The sequence below is a fragment of the Cetorhinus maximus genome, chromosome 30 (assembly GCF_964194155.1).
Source record: "Cetorhinus maximus chromosome 30, sCetMax3.hap1.1, whole genome shotgun sequence".
NCBI classification, from domain to species: Eukaryota; Metazoa; Chordata; class Chondrichthyes; order Lamniformes; family Cetorhinidae; genus Cetorhinus; species Cetorhinus maximus.
Window position 1 is genome coordinate 6667415 of NC_135908.1, and position 13121 is coordinate 6680535.

Here is a 13121-nt window from a genome sequence, read left to right on the forward strand (position 1 = left end):
CAGACAGTGATCCCATGGAAATACAGACAGGGATCTCATTACAAATTAGTGAATTATGAAAGCAAAATATGCGGAAGCTGGAAATTGGAAATAAAAACAGAAAATGCTGGAAAAACTCAGCAATTCTGGCAGCATCTTTGAAGCGAGAAACAGAGTTAACATTTCGAGTCCACATGTCTCTTCTTCAGACCTGTTATTCATTCTGTTGAGTGCTTCGTGATGCTTCAAAAAAGGAGCTATATAAATGCAAGTATTAGGATTACGGCATTTTCAAATAAGAGCTATTTACCCACCATTAATTGGAGCACACTGTAGACTGGCCTTCAGTAAATTATACCGCATTGTCTGTTGTGAGGGTCAGTAAAGCTGTTCAGGATCTAAGTGGTGCTGTGGCACTGTTCAGAGAAGAGCAGCTTTTTCAACTCGCTCTGATGAAAAGTCACTGGTCTGATTTGTTAACTCTCTTTCACCACAGATGCTCCAGACCTGTTGAGGATTCCCAGCATTTTCTGTTTTTTGTTTCAACGCGTATCTTGACCAATATTCCTCCCACCAGTAACAGGATATTTGGTCACTTATTCATTTGCTGTTTGTGGAATGTTGCTCCAAGGCAATTTTGTGCCTATATTTAGAATCATAGATAGAATCATAGAACGGTAACCGCACAGAAGGAGGACATTCAGCCCATCATGTACATGCCAATTCTCTACAAGAGCAATTCACCCAGTCCCACTCTCCTGCCTTTTCCCCATAACCCTGCAAATTCTTCCTCTTCATCCATTTGATCCACTACTCTTTTGAGTGCCTCAATTGAATCTGCCTCCATCACATTCTCAGGCAGTGCATTCCAGATCCTAATCATACGCTGTGAATAAAAGTTATTCCTCATGTCACCGTTGCTTCTTTTGCCAATCGCCTTAAATCAGTGTCTTCTGGATCTCGATCCTTCCACCAATGAGAACAGTTTCTCCCTATTTGCCAATGGAACAATGGTAAATGCACTTCAAAAGCAATCTATTGATTTCAAAGAGTTTTGAGAGATCCTGATGATGTGGGAAGGTGCTATATAAATGCAGGTTTCCATCTCTTATCCAAAAGGACAACCATTCTCTTCACTTTTTTAATTGCTAAAGGAGCTGCTGCACTTCTCCAAGATTTTCTAATTTAAATCAAGGAACTCCTAAAGTAGAGGGAAATCTTCTTGTTAATCGTGACAATGTTCTCCATTATCCTTCTCCCTGAAAGAGTTGATTTGCACTGGGATGCAGTTCCTAAAATGCTAGGCAGCTCCTTGATATTAAGGTGTTGTCCGTGGCTCAGTGATAGCACTCTCACCTCTGAGTCAGAAGGACGTGGGTTTGAGTCCCACTCCAAAAGACTTGAGTACAAAACCCAGGCTGTCACTTCAGTAGAGTGTGGCACTGCTGGAGGCGCCACCTTTGAGCTGAGCTGTTAAACTGAGGCTCCATTTGCCCCCACCAAATGGACGTAATATATCGTATGGCATTATTTTGAAGAAGAGCAGGAAAGTTCTCCCCTGTGACCTGGAAATTCGCTGCCCAAGTTGGTGGCCGAGGCAGAAACTTTAAACTCTTTTAAAAAGTACTTGGATCTGCACCTAAAGTGCTGTAAGCTGCAGGGCTATGGGCCGGGTGCAGGAAGGTGGGATTAGAAAGGGCACCTGGGTGTCCTCAGGCTGGCATGGACAAGATAGGCCGAATGGCCTCCTTCTGTGCTGTAACTTTTCTATGGTTCTATGGTTCTAAGACACTCTCTATGTACAGCACTTTCACATCACGAGTGTTATACAGTATTATAGTTTAGATGGGGGATCCATAGTCCTTTTAAATAAGGGTCCACTTTATCAAAAAGTTGGCAAATCACTGAACTAAATATCTTCGTCTATTTTCATCTCGCACTTCCTCTGTCCCCGTGTAACATTTCTATATAGCTTGAGCTCTGATCTTGTGTTATAAGATTTTATGCAAACATTTTAATTGTGCCTCACCATTAATACTGCGAGATGTCTTTTGCTCTTCAATTCACAGATGAAACTTACTGTGTATTTATCATGTCTTTCGAAATATTTTCCCTGTTACATGTCCTACTGATTCACAGTGCAAGGATTATAGGTTACTGGACTCAGTTCCAAAGATAACAGAACAGAAGAGTAGAGTCCATCCTTCCCCGCTGATCTCCAACCTCTATTAGAATCTTTGTATCTCTCAATATATCAATAGTGTCATGGTCACTGCCACCTCTGAGCTTTCCTCATTCACCTTCCCTTAGTTGCAAATACTTGGACTACACGTTCTTCTTGCCTCCCATTGTACCAAAAGTAAGACTTATCTCACCTCCTCCTACTCTAATGAATTCTTTCCTTCAATTGAGGCTAGAGCTAGAATAAGAGGTCTCCCTTTTAAGACAGAGATGAGGGGATTTTTTTTGTTAGTCTGTGGGATTTTCTTCCCCAGGGAGCAGTGAGGCTGGTCCATTGAATTTATCCAAGGCAGAATTAGACAGATGTTGATTCACGAGTGAGGCGAGGAACTGAGACCACAACCAGATCAGCCATGATCGACTGAATGGCCTACTCCTGCTCCTATATTCCTGGAAAGTCAAGCTGTGGAGCGCCTTAAATTCCTTCAGTATTCCCTCATGCTATGATTTATGGATGTTTAAAATTGCAACTTGTTATTACCTGATCAGCACATCTTTATTTATCTCACTTCTTCAGTCTTGAAGAACTCTTCAATTTCAGCCACAGATTTGCACCCAAGTTTCTAAATCATCTTTTTCAAATCCTTCAAGATGTGATTTTACCTCCTGATGTCACAGTGAACCCCGTTGTCCCAGAGAACTTGGTGAGGTGATGCAATGTGGTTAAAAGACCTTATTGAAACAAACATTGCCTGTCATAAAACCATTCGGCACTGGCACAATGGATAATCACAGAATAAATCTGGAAGAAAAAGCTAGTGTCAGTGATGGTGGCCGTCGATTGTTGTAAAAATCCATCTGGTTCACTGATGTCCTTTAGGGGAGGAAATCTGCCGTCCTGACCCGGTCTGGCCAAATGTGTAACTCCGGACCCCCAGCAATGAGGTTGACTCTTCACTGCTCTCTGAAATGGTCTAATTCAAAACGGCGGCTCACCACCACCTTCTTAAGGGAAATTATGGATAGGCAATAAATGCTGGGATCGCCAGCTATGCCCATGTCCCGTGAATGAATGAATGAATAATAAAAAAGATATGCACATTAACTTCACTGCCACTCCCTAAATCTGTCACTAAGGCATTCAGAGCCCAAGCCATTCAATAGAACATACTCACCTATATATGTTAAATATATATATATGTTACTGTGAACTATAAAAATGGGGTGGAATTTTACAGCCCCGTTGCAGCGGGAGTGGTGCCATAAAATGCAGCAAACCGTTCAAAAGTCCATTGACTTCGGCGTGACTGTAAAATCCCGCCAGCTTAAAATTCCACCCATGGTGTATGTTAGCATGTTGCGACCAAATAAAAACCATAGCAAATAAAACCATTGACTATGGTTTTCTGGTGGAACATGCCAGGATATTGCTCCCAATGGGCTAGAGGTGTGATTTCAAGTTTCTAGTAATATGGTCAGCCTTTAAATGGAGGAAAGCACAAACTGTGAGGGGAGAACCCGAGCCGTCTACATAAGTTTTCTGCAGTTTACCTCCTGTCTCAGGAAGTGAACGGACTGTTTAAAAGTGGCATTAAAGCTCAGAGTCCTAAGGCTAAATTTCAACAGGGGCTTTGGGACCCTGATGTCGGGCCAGTAAGAGGGTCCTGAGCCCACACTTACCAGCAGCAGCGATTTTACCACACGTCACCTCGTAATTAAATAGATAAGATAATTAATTTATTGAAAAATCATCATGGCAACAGGTGCCCAAATGTGATGACGACACAAATAAAACAAGTGATCACAATTCACGACATAGTTATACAATGATTAAAATAAAAATATAGTATAAATAGTAGAAGGATTGCACATTTCAGTTTGCAAATAATTATAATGTGTAGCAAAATGCAGGTCTCCTTAATTTACAGAATAAAATTGAAAGGTCTACTGCTTTCTGCATTTTCTATTAAAGTCCATAGATTATATGTTGTCAGGTTGAGTTCATTAAATTCTCAGTCATTTACATACTATTTATGAGTTTTATAAAGCAGGGGATTGGGCTGTCTCGTAGTCTATGTCCTTGATTATCCACACATCTTTATTTACCCCATTTCTTCAGTCTTCAGTTCTCAGCCACAGATTTGCACCCAAGTTTCTAGATCATCTTTTTCAAATCCTTCAAGATGTGATTTTACCTCCTGGTGTCAGTGAACCCAGTTGTCCCAGAGAACTTGGTGAGGTGATGCAATGTGGTCCAATTAAGGACAGCGAGTGGGCCCCTGATACTGCCAATCTCATCAGAGGGCCAGCAGCTCTGAAGCCTCAGCACTCCCACCAGGAGAGGTGGGGGCTGCTGAGACAGGTCAGGGACCTCAGGGTACCACAAAATGCAGGTGCCCCCAGGCAATTAAGTAAAAATTTAAATGTAGGGGGCTGAGGGCAGTCGGCCCAGCAGGACAGAGGGGAAACTGCTCCCAGGGGTAGGGGGGGATCCTTCGGGCTGGGGGGGCTACATTTCCTGCCCGTTGCGCCCTAGAGAGGGGCTAAAAATCAGCCACAGTTTTTACCCTCCATTGCCGAATAGCGACCCCTGCTGGAAAATCCACAGTGTGCTTATCTGGTGAATACAAATTTGGGTCCAGGTGTGATGCACCTCCATAGCTGAATAGCCGGACAACGCTCACTGCCTGGGCTCACATATAGAGAATGGCTCCTCAGACAAGGCAATAAAAGGACTATCCGTAGCTGTGAAGATGTACTTTGACATGAGGCTAAACAAACTAAAGCCATGGGCATTAATGTATAATAACTACACTACCAAACAGAGGAAATCTCCCCCCAGTGTGTCACAAACTTGTTGCTTTGATTGCAAACGGAGATCACGTAGGGGTACTGGTTGACGCATTCCTTGTGTTGTAATTTTGCGACATGCACAGTGTTAGAAGTGAGCTTGCTGATTGATGCTGACTTAGGGATATTTTTGTGTTGCAGGCGCATGTTCACTAGCAACAGAGTTGGGACTGACCAAACTCATTTCACACAGGACTCTTAAAGTCAGAAGATATGTCATCCCACTGGCCAAGGCTGGACGTATATCTAGTCCACAAAGCTGGTGAAAAATCCCTTCAACACTAAATAGGGGTCTCAGAAAGCCGTTGTCTAGAATGCTGTCTCAAAATGTTAAAATTCCTTAACCTGTGACAGAAGACACAAGGAAGATTTTTAAAAATTTCTTCCATTGCAAATTGGGCGTTTGTAACCATTTATTCCAGTTAATTATGTAACTTAAAAAGAAAACAACCAATTTAAGACAGTCAGCCGATCTCGTAACGTGGCTTATTTATGCTTGCTAGAAGCAACATATTTTCATACGCAGGCATTCGTTCTCTGCAAGGAAATGGAATATGTTCAAGCCTTGCGATTTTTTGAGCCTGTAGTTCCCCATTTCTTTCTCTATGGCAACACCTCGGCCAGTCAGAGTTGACTCGCCAAACTTTGAGCACTTTTTCTCCTGTAGTATAAGTTGTTGTGATCGTTTGAAATTTGGCATTCTTGTATTTGTCCAGATGAGTGCAAGATGAAAAGCTTCAGCAACATGTCTCTCTTTTCAAATTCTACACTACCAAGTAACTAAACAAAAAATTTGATCTTCTGTTGGCTTTGAAAGGGATTTTTATAAGCTCTTTCCCTTTTAAGATGTATTTAAAATACAAACCCAGATTAATGGAGTTGAGAATCAGACAAGGGGGACAGATTGCCTCATTAGAATGGTCAAAAGCCATGGAGAAAGCGTGGAGAAGGTTGACGAAAGTGGATAACCGCCTGCCGGAACGCAAGCAGCAACCACGAGAGAGAAGGAAGCAAAATGAACATCTGTGGGAGAACCAGGAGAGTGATGAACAGTCATTGGAGAGCTGGGAGAGTGATGGAGGGCATCAGGAGGCCTGGGAGCAGTGGGCACAGCCAAACTCACTCCAATCTCATGCAAAAGTCATACACATAAAACCTCAAGCAGATATTACTAATTGTGATCGTGAGTGTGGTTGTTTATAATACCTCTGACCTTGTTTGGCTACCCCTCAGCCGAGCTGAGATCAGCTAACTCAACATAGCCCAGGGGTCAAACCTAAGGCCATTCCTATTCCTGATCTCTATGGATCAGCTTTACACTAAGTAATATTCTTACCATAGCAGGAATCCTTTCCAAATAACTAAAACCAGACTTCAGTCAAGTCAGGGAACAACATTTCAAATTGCAGCCTCCACCTGCCATCAGTGAGTGAGTTTCGCTTGTACAGTTTCCTCATTAGCTGCCCCCACCATTTAATACAGTGCGCCCCCTCAGGCTGGAGGAGCAAATGGCACAACCTTATATTATACAAAGTACAGCAGTTGCAGGGTGGGTTGGGACAGCTAGCTCAGTTGGCTGGCTAGCTAGCTAGTGTGTGGCTCAGCATTAATGAGTAATAGGTATAGGGTTCAATTCCCTATTCCGCTGTGTTAGACACAGGGCCTACTTCCTTGCCCCATCTGTAGTAAAAATCACAAGGCACTTTGCAGTGATTTGGTAAATAGTTGCTGAGGACCTATCCTTAGGTAAAGAACTCAAGAAGAAGATTAGACTAGCCATCCAGAGGTTGAGTTCAAATTCCCACCAAGGCAAGTTATGAAACTGAATTCAATAAATCTGATAGTTGTGGGCTGGCACCTGAAAGGAAATAACTGTGAAATCCTAAAGCTCTACCACAGTCCTCCAGGGAAGGGAACCTTTTACCCTCCAGCAGCTTTGGCCTACGCGTGACTCCGTTTCCACACTAAATGATTGGTGTACATCTTGATTTTGTGTGATAGTGTAAAATGTGTGATAGTGAGTCAGCAATCCATATCTCCTGAATTTCATTTCCATTGAAGATATAAATGGGTTCTGCAATTGTAATCACCCAATTTACATCATCGCACAGAGGTCACAATCTATTTCATTAGCTTTTATTGACTTCTGAGCAGTCCAGCAGCTACCCAATTGCCAAGATCAAGAGGAACCACCACCGCTTGGTGCATAAAAAATGATAAGCCTGTTTTTGACTACTGCCAACAAATGAGTAGACAATGGATTGGAAATACAGTGGGTTCTCGAAACATAGAAAACAGGAGCAGGAGTAGATCATTCGGCCCTTCAAGCCTACTCCATCATTCAATACGATTATGGCTGATCCTCTATCTCAACGCCATATTCCTGCTCTCTCCCCATCCCCATCCCCAAACCCTTTGATGTATTTAGAGTCTAGAAATCTATTTCCTTCTTAAATATATTCAGTGATTTGGCCTCCACAGCTTTCTGTGACAGAGAATTCCACAAGTTCACCACCCTCTGAGTGAAGACGTTTCTCCTCATCTCAGTCCTAAATGGCGTAGCCTGTATCCTGAGACTAAACTACAGGGATGCCCCTTACAGCCAAACAACTGGCCAATGATCACTGCTTTGATCACATGTGAACTAAAGGGTGGTTGGGTTAGGCACCATGGAATGGTATACCAATGAGTCAGTGGCTTCAGGAGTATTAAAAAAAAATCAGGATGGGCAACACAACAAACGCTTTCTGTTGTCTACAGGGCTTTATCTGATAGAATTCACTACCATTGGAAATGAGTAATAGAAACATACTAAAAGTGATAGGATCACCAGCACACAAAGAGCATGTTTAGGCAGGCAGTGTCAGTGTTTGCAATATCCAGAGGTAGAGGGTACTGGATACCTTTCAGTGAGTCAGGAGACAGTAATCCAATCTGAGGGTACATCATAAACCACAAGAACAGAATCTGGAGCAGTTTCTCTGCATCTTTCAAACTCAAAGATCCGACTGTGGTCATAAATTCACTCTTGGGTTCCTGGTGTCTTTTTACTGCCTTCAATGAAGCAGCTGTATTTTCTGTGCTCGTAATGCCATTAATGGGCTAAAAGTCAGGGATGATCAAGCTTTTTGTCTGTGTCGGTCACACAGGTGCACCTTCTGGAGCCTTGGGGCCACGTGTTAAGTTTAAATCCCAAATTCTCAACCATCTCAAATTGCTGCTACTAGGTCTTGTGGTTTGGATTTTGTAGCTTCAGCCATCCTGTGAAATTCCTTCCCTCACCCACCCCTTTGCCTCTCCATGGCGAGAAGGCAGGAGAATGGCACTAGGTGAAATGCTCATTCAGAGAGCCAGTGCAAACATGATGGGCTGAATGGCCTCCTTCTACCCGACAACGATTCTGTGATTCCACCTCCCTCTCCTCTTTTATGACTTTCCTCAAAAGCCACCTTTTTGATCAAAGGCTTGGTCAACCTTCCTAATGTCCACCTCTTCTGTCGATATCCATTTTAATCTGATTATTCCTCTGTAAAATGTTTAGGGTTTCTTTTTCTGCATTGAAGGCATTCTAAAGTGTTTTTTTTCCCTTTTACTAATATCTTCCACTTTTCTCTTGAGTGTATTAGTCTTTGCAGGGGAACCGGTGTCAGAGTACCCATCATCCTTGATATTGTGGCCAAATGGCCATCGTTCATGTATGGAGCAAGACACTGAAAGTTAGATTTCGCACCCCATTTCTCCCCCAATTTTGATCAACCAGGCAAGCTATTCCACCAGCTCATTAACATCCATTGCCCCCTCTGGGATTTCTCATTGAAAGTGGCAGTAGTTGTGAAATACTTCCACACCCATTTGGGTAGGTGTATTCAATCTAGAGATAATGACAGGAAAACAATTTGCCAGCATTGACGTCTTAGTAATTCTGGGCGTCAGGAATGTCTTGAATTCTTCCTGTGCAACCTTGTTAAAGCCATGGAAAAGGAAAAGTACTTACATTTCTGTAGCACCTTTCATGACTTCAAAACACTTTACAGTCAATTAATTATTTTTTAAAGTGGCACATCTGTTGTAATGGCGATCTTGTGGTGCAGTGGGTAACGCCCCTGCCTCTGAGCCAGAAGCTCCAGGTTCAAGTCCCACTCCAGGACTTGATAGCCGAGGAAGGTGTGTTCATAATGAGAACCAAAGAGGTTGAGTATCAATTTGTAAATCCTTCCAACGAACGCTAATGGCAGGTGGTAAGAGTGGGAGAGATTCCTGGTCAGCCATGTGACAAAAAGAAATTGGCGCCTCCACTATCACTATCCATAGCTCCAGACTACAACCTGAATGTAAAAATGTATGTTGCCACAGCAACTTGGACTCCTGGGTGGGGGGTGGGAACAGGTTGGCTCAGTTGGTTGGACGGCCGTTGTGAATCAGATTGGCATCCTCGTTCTGGCTGGGCTGGATTTGGGACCTGCCCCTTTGCCCTTCCTGTGGTTGAGGTCATGGAGCTGTGGGTCGCACCTGCCCTCGGTCAGAGGGCTGAAGGAGATCTGTTGTAATGTAGGCAACGTGGTAGCCTGTCTATGCACAGCAAGCTCCCAAACGGCCATGCAATAATTCTAAATGATCAATAAACTGTTTTAGTGATGTTGGTTGAGGAATGGATATTGTCCAAGACATTAGGGAGAACTCCTCTTCGATTAGTGCCATGAGACCTTTTACATTACCTGAGAGGGTAGACAGGGCCTTGGTTTAATGTCTCATCCAAAAGACAGCACCTCTGACAATGCAGCACTTCCTCAATACTGCAACGGAAGGTCGCTCTGGTGACTATTCTTCCCCTATGAGCCTGGATAGGGGCCCGGCATACAAGTTCATTTTCCAGCTCCCTGTGTACTTTAAAACATCCTAGAGACTATCAGTTGGAATAGCAATAGTAAGTGCATGTTCATATGACATCTGATAGTTTAATGTATGTGTTCATCCATTCGCCCTTAAAAACACACAAACCATTAAATTACTGTACTAACCTCTCTTTTTGTGACCTGGTGTCAAACATCTGTTTGATAACACCTTGGGATGTTACAAGTGTGATGCACAATGCAAGTTGTTGTTGTTCTACTCCAACAACTTTACCATCAGTGGCGAAACCTTCAGCCACCTTGCCCCCACCGTCCCCTCTGAATTCTCTCGCTAAACTCCTGCTAGTCCCTCCTCACCTTCATTGGCCCGCTTATATTAAGATTTTTCAAGTATGTTTTCGATCATCTCACCATAACCTTCACCTCAGGGGTGAGGCCCAACTGGGGAGTGCCTTGGGTTATTTCATGTATAGCATGGATTAGTCTGGAAATGCAATGAGTAGATGTGTCTGGCACTTGGCAAGGAGTTAGAAGGAGAGGGAGGGAAAATATTTTTTAAAATGTAAGGGCAAACTTTGCAAGCACAAGCTCAATTGGGTTATAGTTTGTTTTTAACCTTAACTCCAACTCTCACTCTCTTGGCAGTTAACGTTTCAAGTCCGTATGACTCTTCACCATTAACTGTATTCCTCTCCGCAGATGCTGTCAGACCTGCTGAGATTTTCCAGCTATTTTTGTTTTTGTTTCAGGTTTCCAGCATCCTCAGTATTTTGCTTTTATCTCACTCTCTTGGAGTTGGTCAAGGGGAAATACCCCAAATCCTAGTCACCAACAGCTGATTGTACCAGAGAAATGAATTAACTCTTTTCCATAAATTTATATATGTATTTGACATTCTGAGTTATAATCTACTTGAGTTTCAGTCCCTGGGTTTATGTCATCTCAATTAGATTTGTGGTTTATAATCACTCCCAGAGGTCCATTATTATCTATAGTATTATCATAATGATTGCATTACTCACTCCCATAAATATGTAGGTGAAGGAAACAAGGTGCAGGCTGATCACTCTCGCACCTCATTCAGTAAAAACCCATTTGAAACCTTTAGATAAATTATACATCTGAAAGGAGGAGGTCTTGTGGCGCAGTAGGTAGCATCCCTGCCTTTAAGCCAGAAGCTCAGGGTTCAAGCGACTCCCCAGATACTGAAGCAATCCATGTTCAAATGCAGCAAGACCTGGACAATATCCAGGCTTGGGCTGACAAGTGGCAAATAACATTCATGCCACACAAGTGTCAGGCAATGACCATCCCCAGCAAGAGAGAATCTAACCATTACCCCTTGGCATTACCATCGCTGACTCCCCCACTATCAACATCCTGGGGGTTACCATTGACCAGAAATTGAACTGGACTAGCCATATAAATACTGTGGCTACAAGGGAGTTGCCTGGGAGTCCTCAACATCGATTCTGGACCCCATGAAGTCTCATGGCATCAGGTCAAACATGGGCAAGGAAATGACCTGCTGATTACCACGTACTGCCCTCCCTCAGCTGATGAATCAGTACTCCTTCATGTTGAACGCCACTTGGTCAGTAGCCTACAAAAGAATTCACCAAGGCTCGTTCGACAGCGTCTTTCAAACCCACAACTGTTACCATCTAGAAGGACAAGGGCAGCAGATACATGGGAACACCACCATCTGGAAGATCCCCTGCAAGCCACTCACCATCCTAACTGGGAAATATATCGCTGTTCCTTCACTGTCGTTGGGTCAAAATCCTGGAATTCCCTCCTTAACAGCACTGTGGGTGCACCTACACCTCATGGACTGCAGCGGCTCAAGAAGGCAGCTCACCACCACCTTCTCAAGGGCAACTAGGGATGGGCAATAATTTCTGGCCTGGCCAGCAACGCCCACATACCACGAATGAATAAAAAAAAGTTTCACCCCAGGACTTGATGGCCTAGGAAGGTGTGTTTATAACGTGGCCAAACAGGTTGAGGATCAACTTGTAAATCCTTCCAAACACACCAATGGCAGGCAGTAAGACCAGGAGAGATTCCTGGTCAGCCATGCGGTGGAAATTGGAGCTTCCACCATCAACATCCTGGACTACAACATGAATGAAAAAGTGTATGTTGCCACAGCAGCGATGGATGGATCTTAAATACAAAAAGCTAAAAGCTACTGCGGATGCTGGAAATCCAAAACAAAAACAGAATTACCTGGAAAAACTCAGCAGGTCTGGCAGCATCGGTGGAGAAGAAATCAGTTAACGTTTCGAGCCTTCACGGCCCTTCGGCAGAACTGAAGATGGATCTTTCCTGATTCTATGTTGCGTGCAGCGAGGGTCATTGGTTCATCATGATGTAGCTATGGCCAAGTAGATGGATATCTCCAGAGTAATGATCTTCTGGCTTGTTAACTCTATGATTGTCTTTTGCTTTCACATTACCTGCATGTTGAGAACCCTAGCACCCCATTAAACACAGTACCTTGGCAAGTTGTATATTCACTTATCAGTATCTGTACAAGTGCCAGAAAACATAATTCTAAACTAATTCCAAAACAGAAGATATTAACTGTTGCGCTAGACATTAGTCATTATGCACACAAATTAGTCACAGTGTTTACAAAAAAAACAGGCTTATTGTTTTGCATCAAACAATTGCATATATTATGCGAGGTGTTGTGCGGGGGAGCGGGGGGGGTGGGGGGTTTGGTGTCGGAGGATTAAGGGTGATGGTGTGTTAAGGCTGCATTTGCATTACACAAAGTGAACTAATAGTAAATCACTTCCAAGTTTGCTTCAGGATTGCACTGTGGTAAAGGGTTAGGGAAATCCCAGCAGCTGAGGGTTTCACTTTCCAGTTCCCAGTGCAGTGGGCAGTGAGATCGCTGTTCTGAGAATGTAGGTACACACCAGCCTGAAACCATTTTGCTATGAGTGAGTGCAAACACACCCTTAGAATGTCCATGTCTGTTGTGTGTAGTGACATTGCCCGTGTTCTCATGCAGTTTCCCTTGTTCCTATTATAAACACATTTTTCCACCAACCATTAGCCATGATGCCCTGAGCTGGGGAAGGGGAAAATGGGCTTATGCTCATTCATGATCGCGATGCAGCCTGCCCCTGAAACCCAACACTGGAAAGTGGAACTGCATGCATATGCCAGGTGAAAGCTGTGATTCCCTCTCACCGTGGCCAAGTAGTGACCAGATAAATTTTCACCCCACGAACAGTCTAACTCATA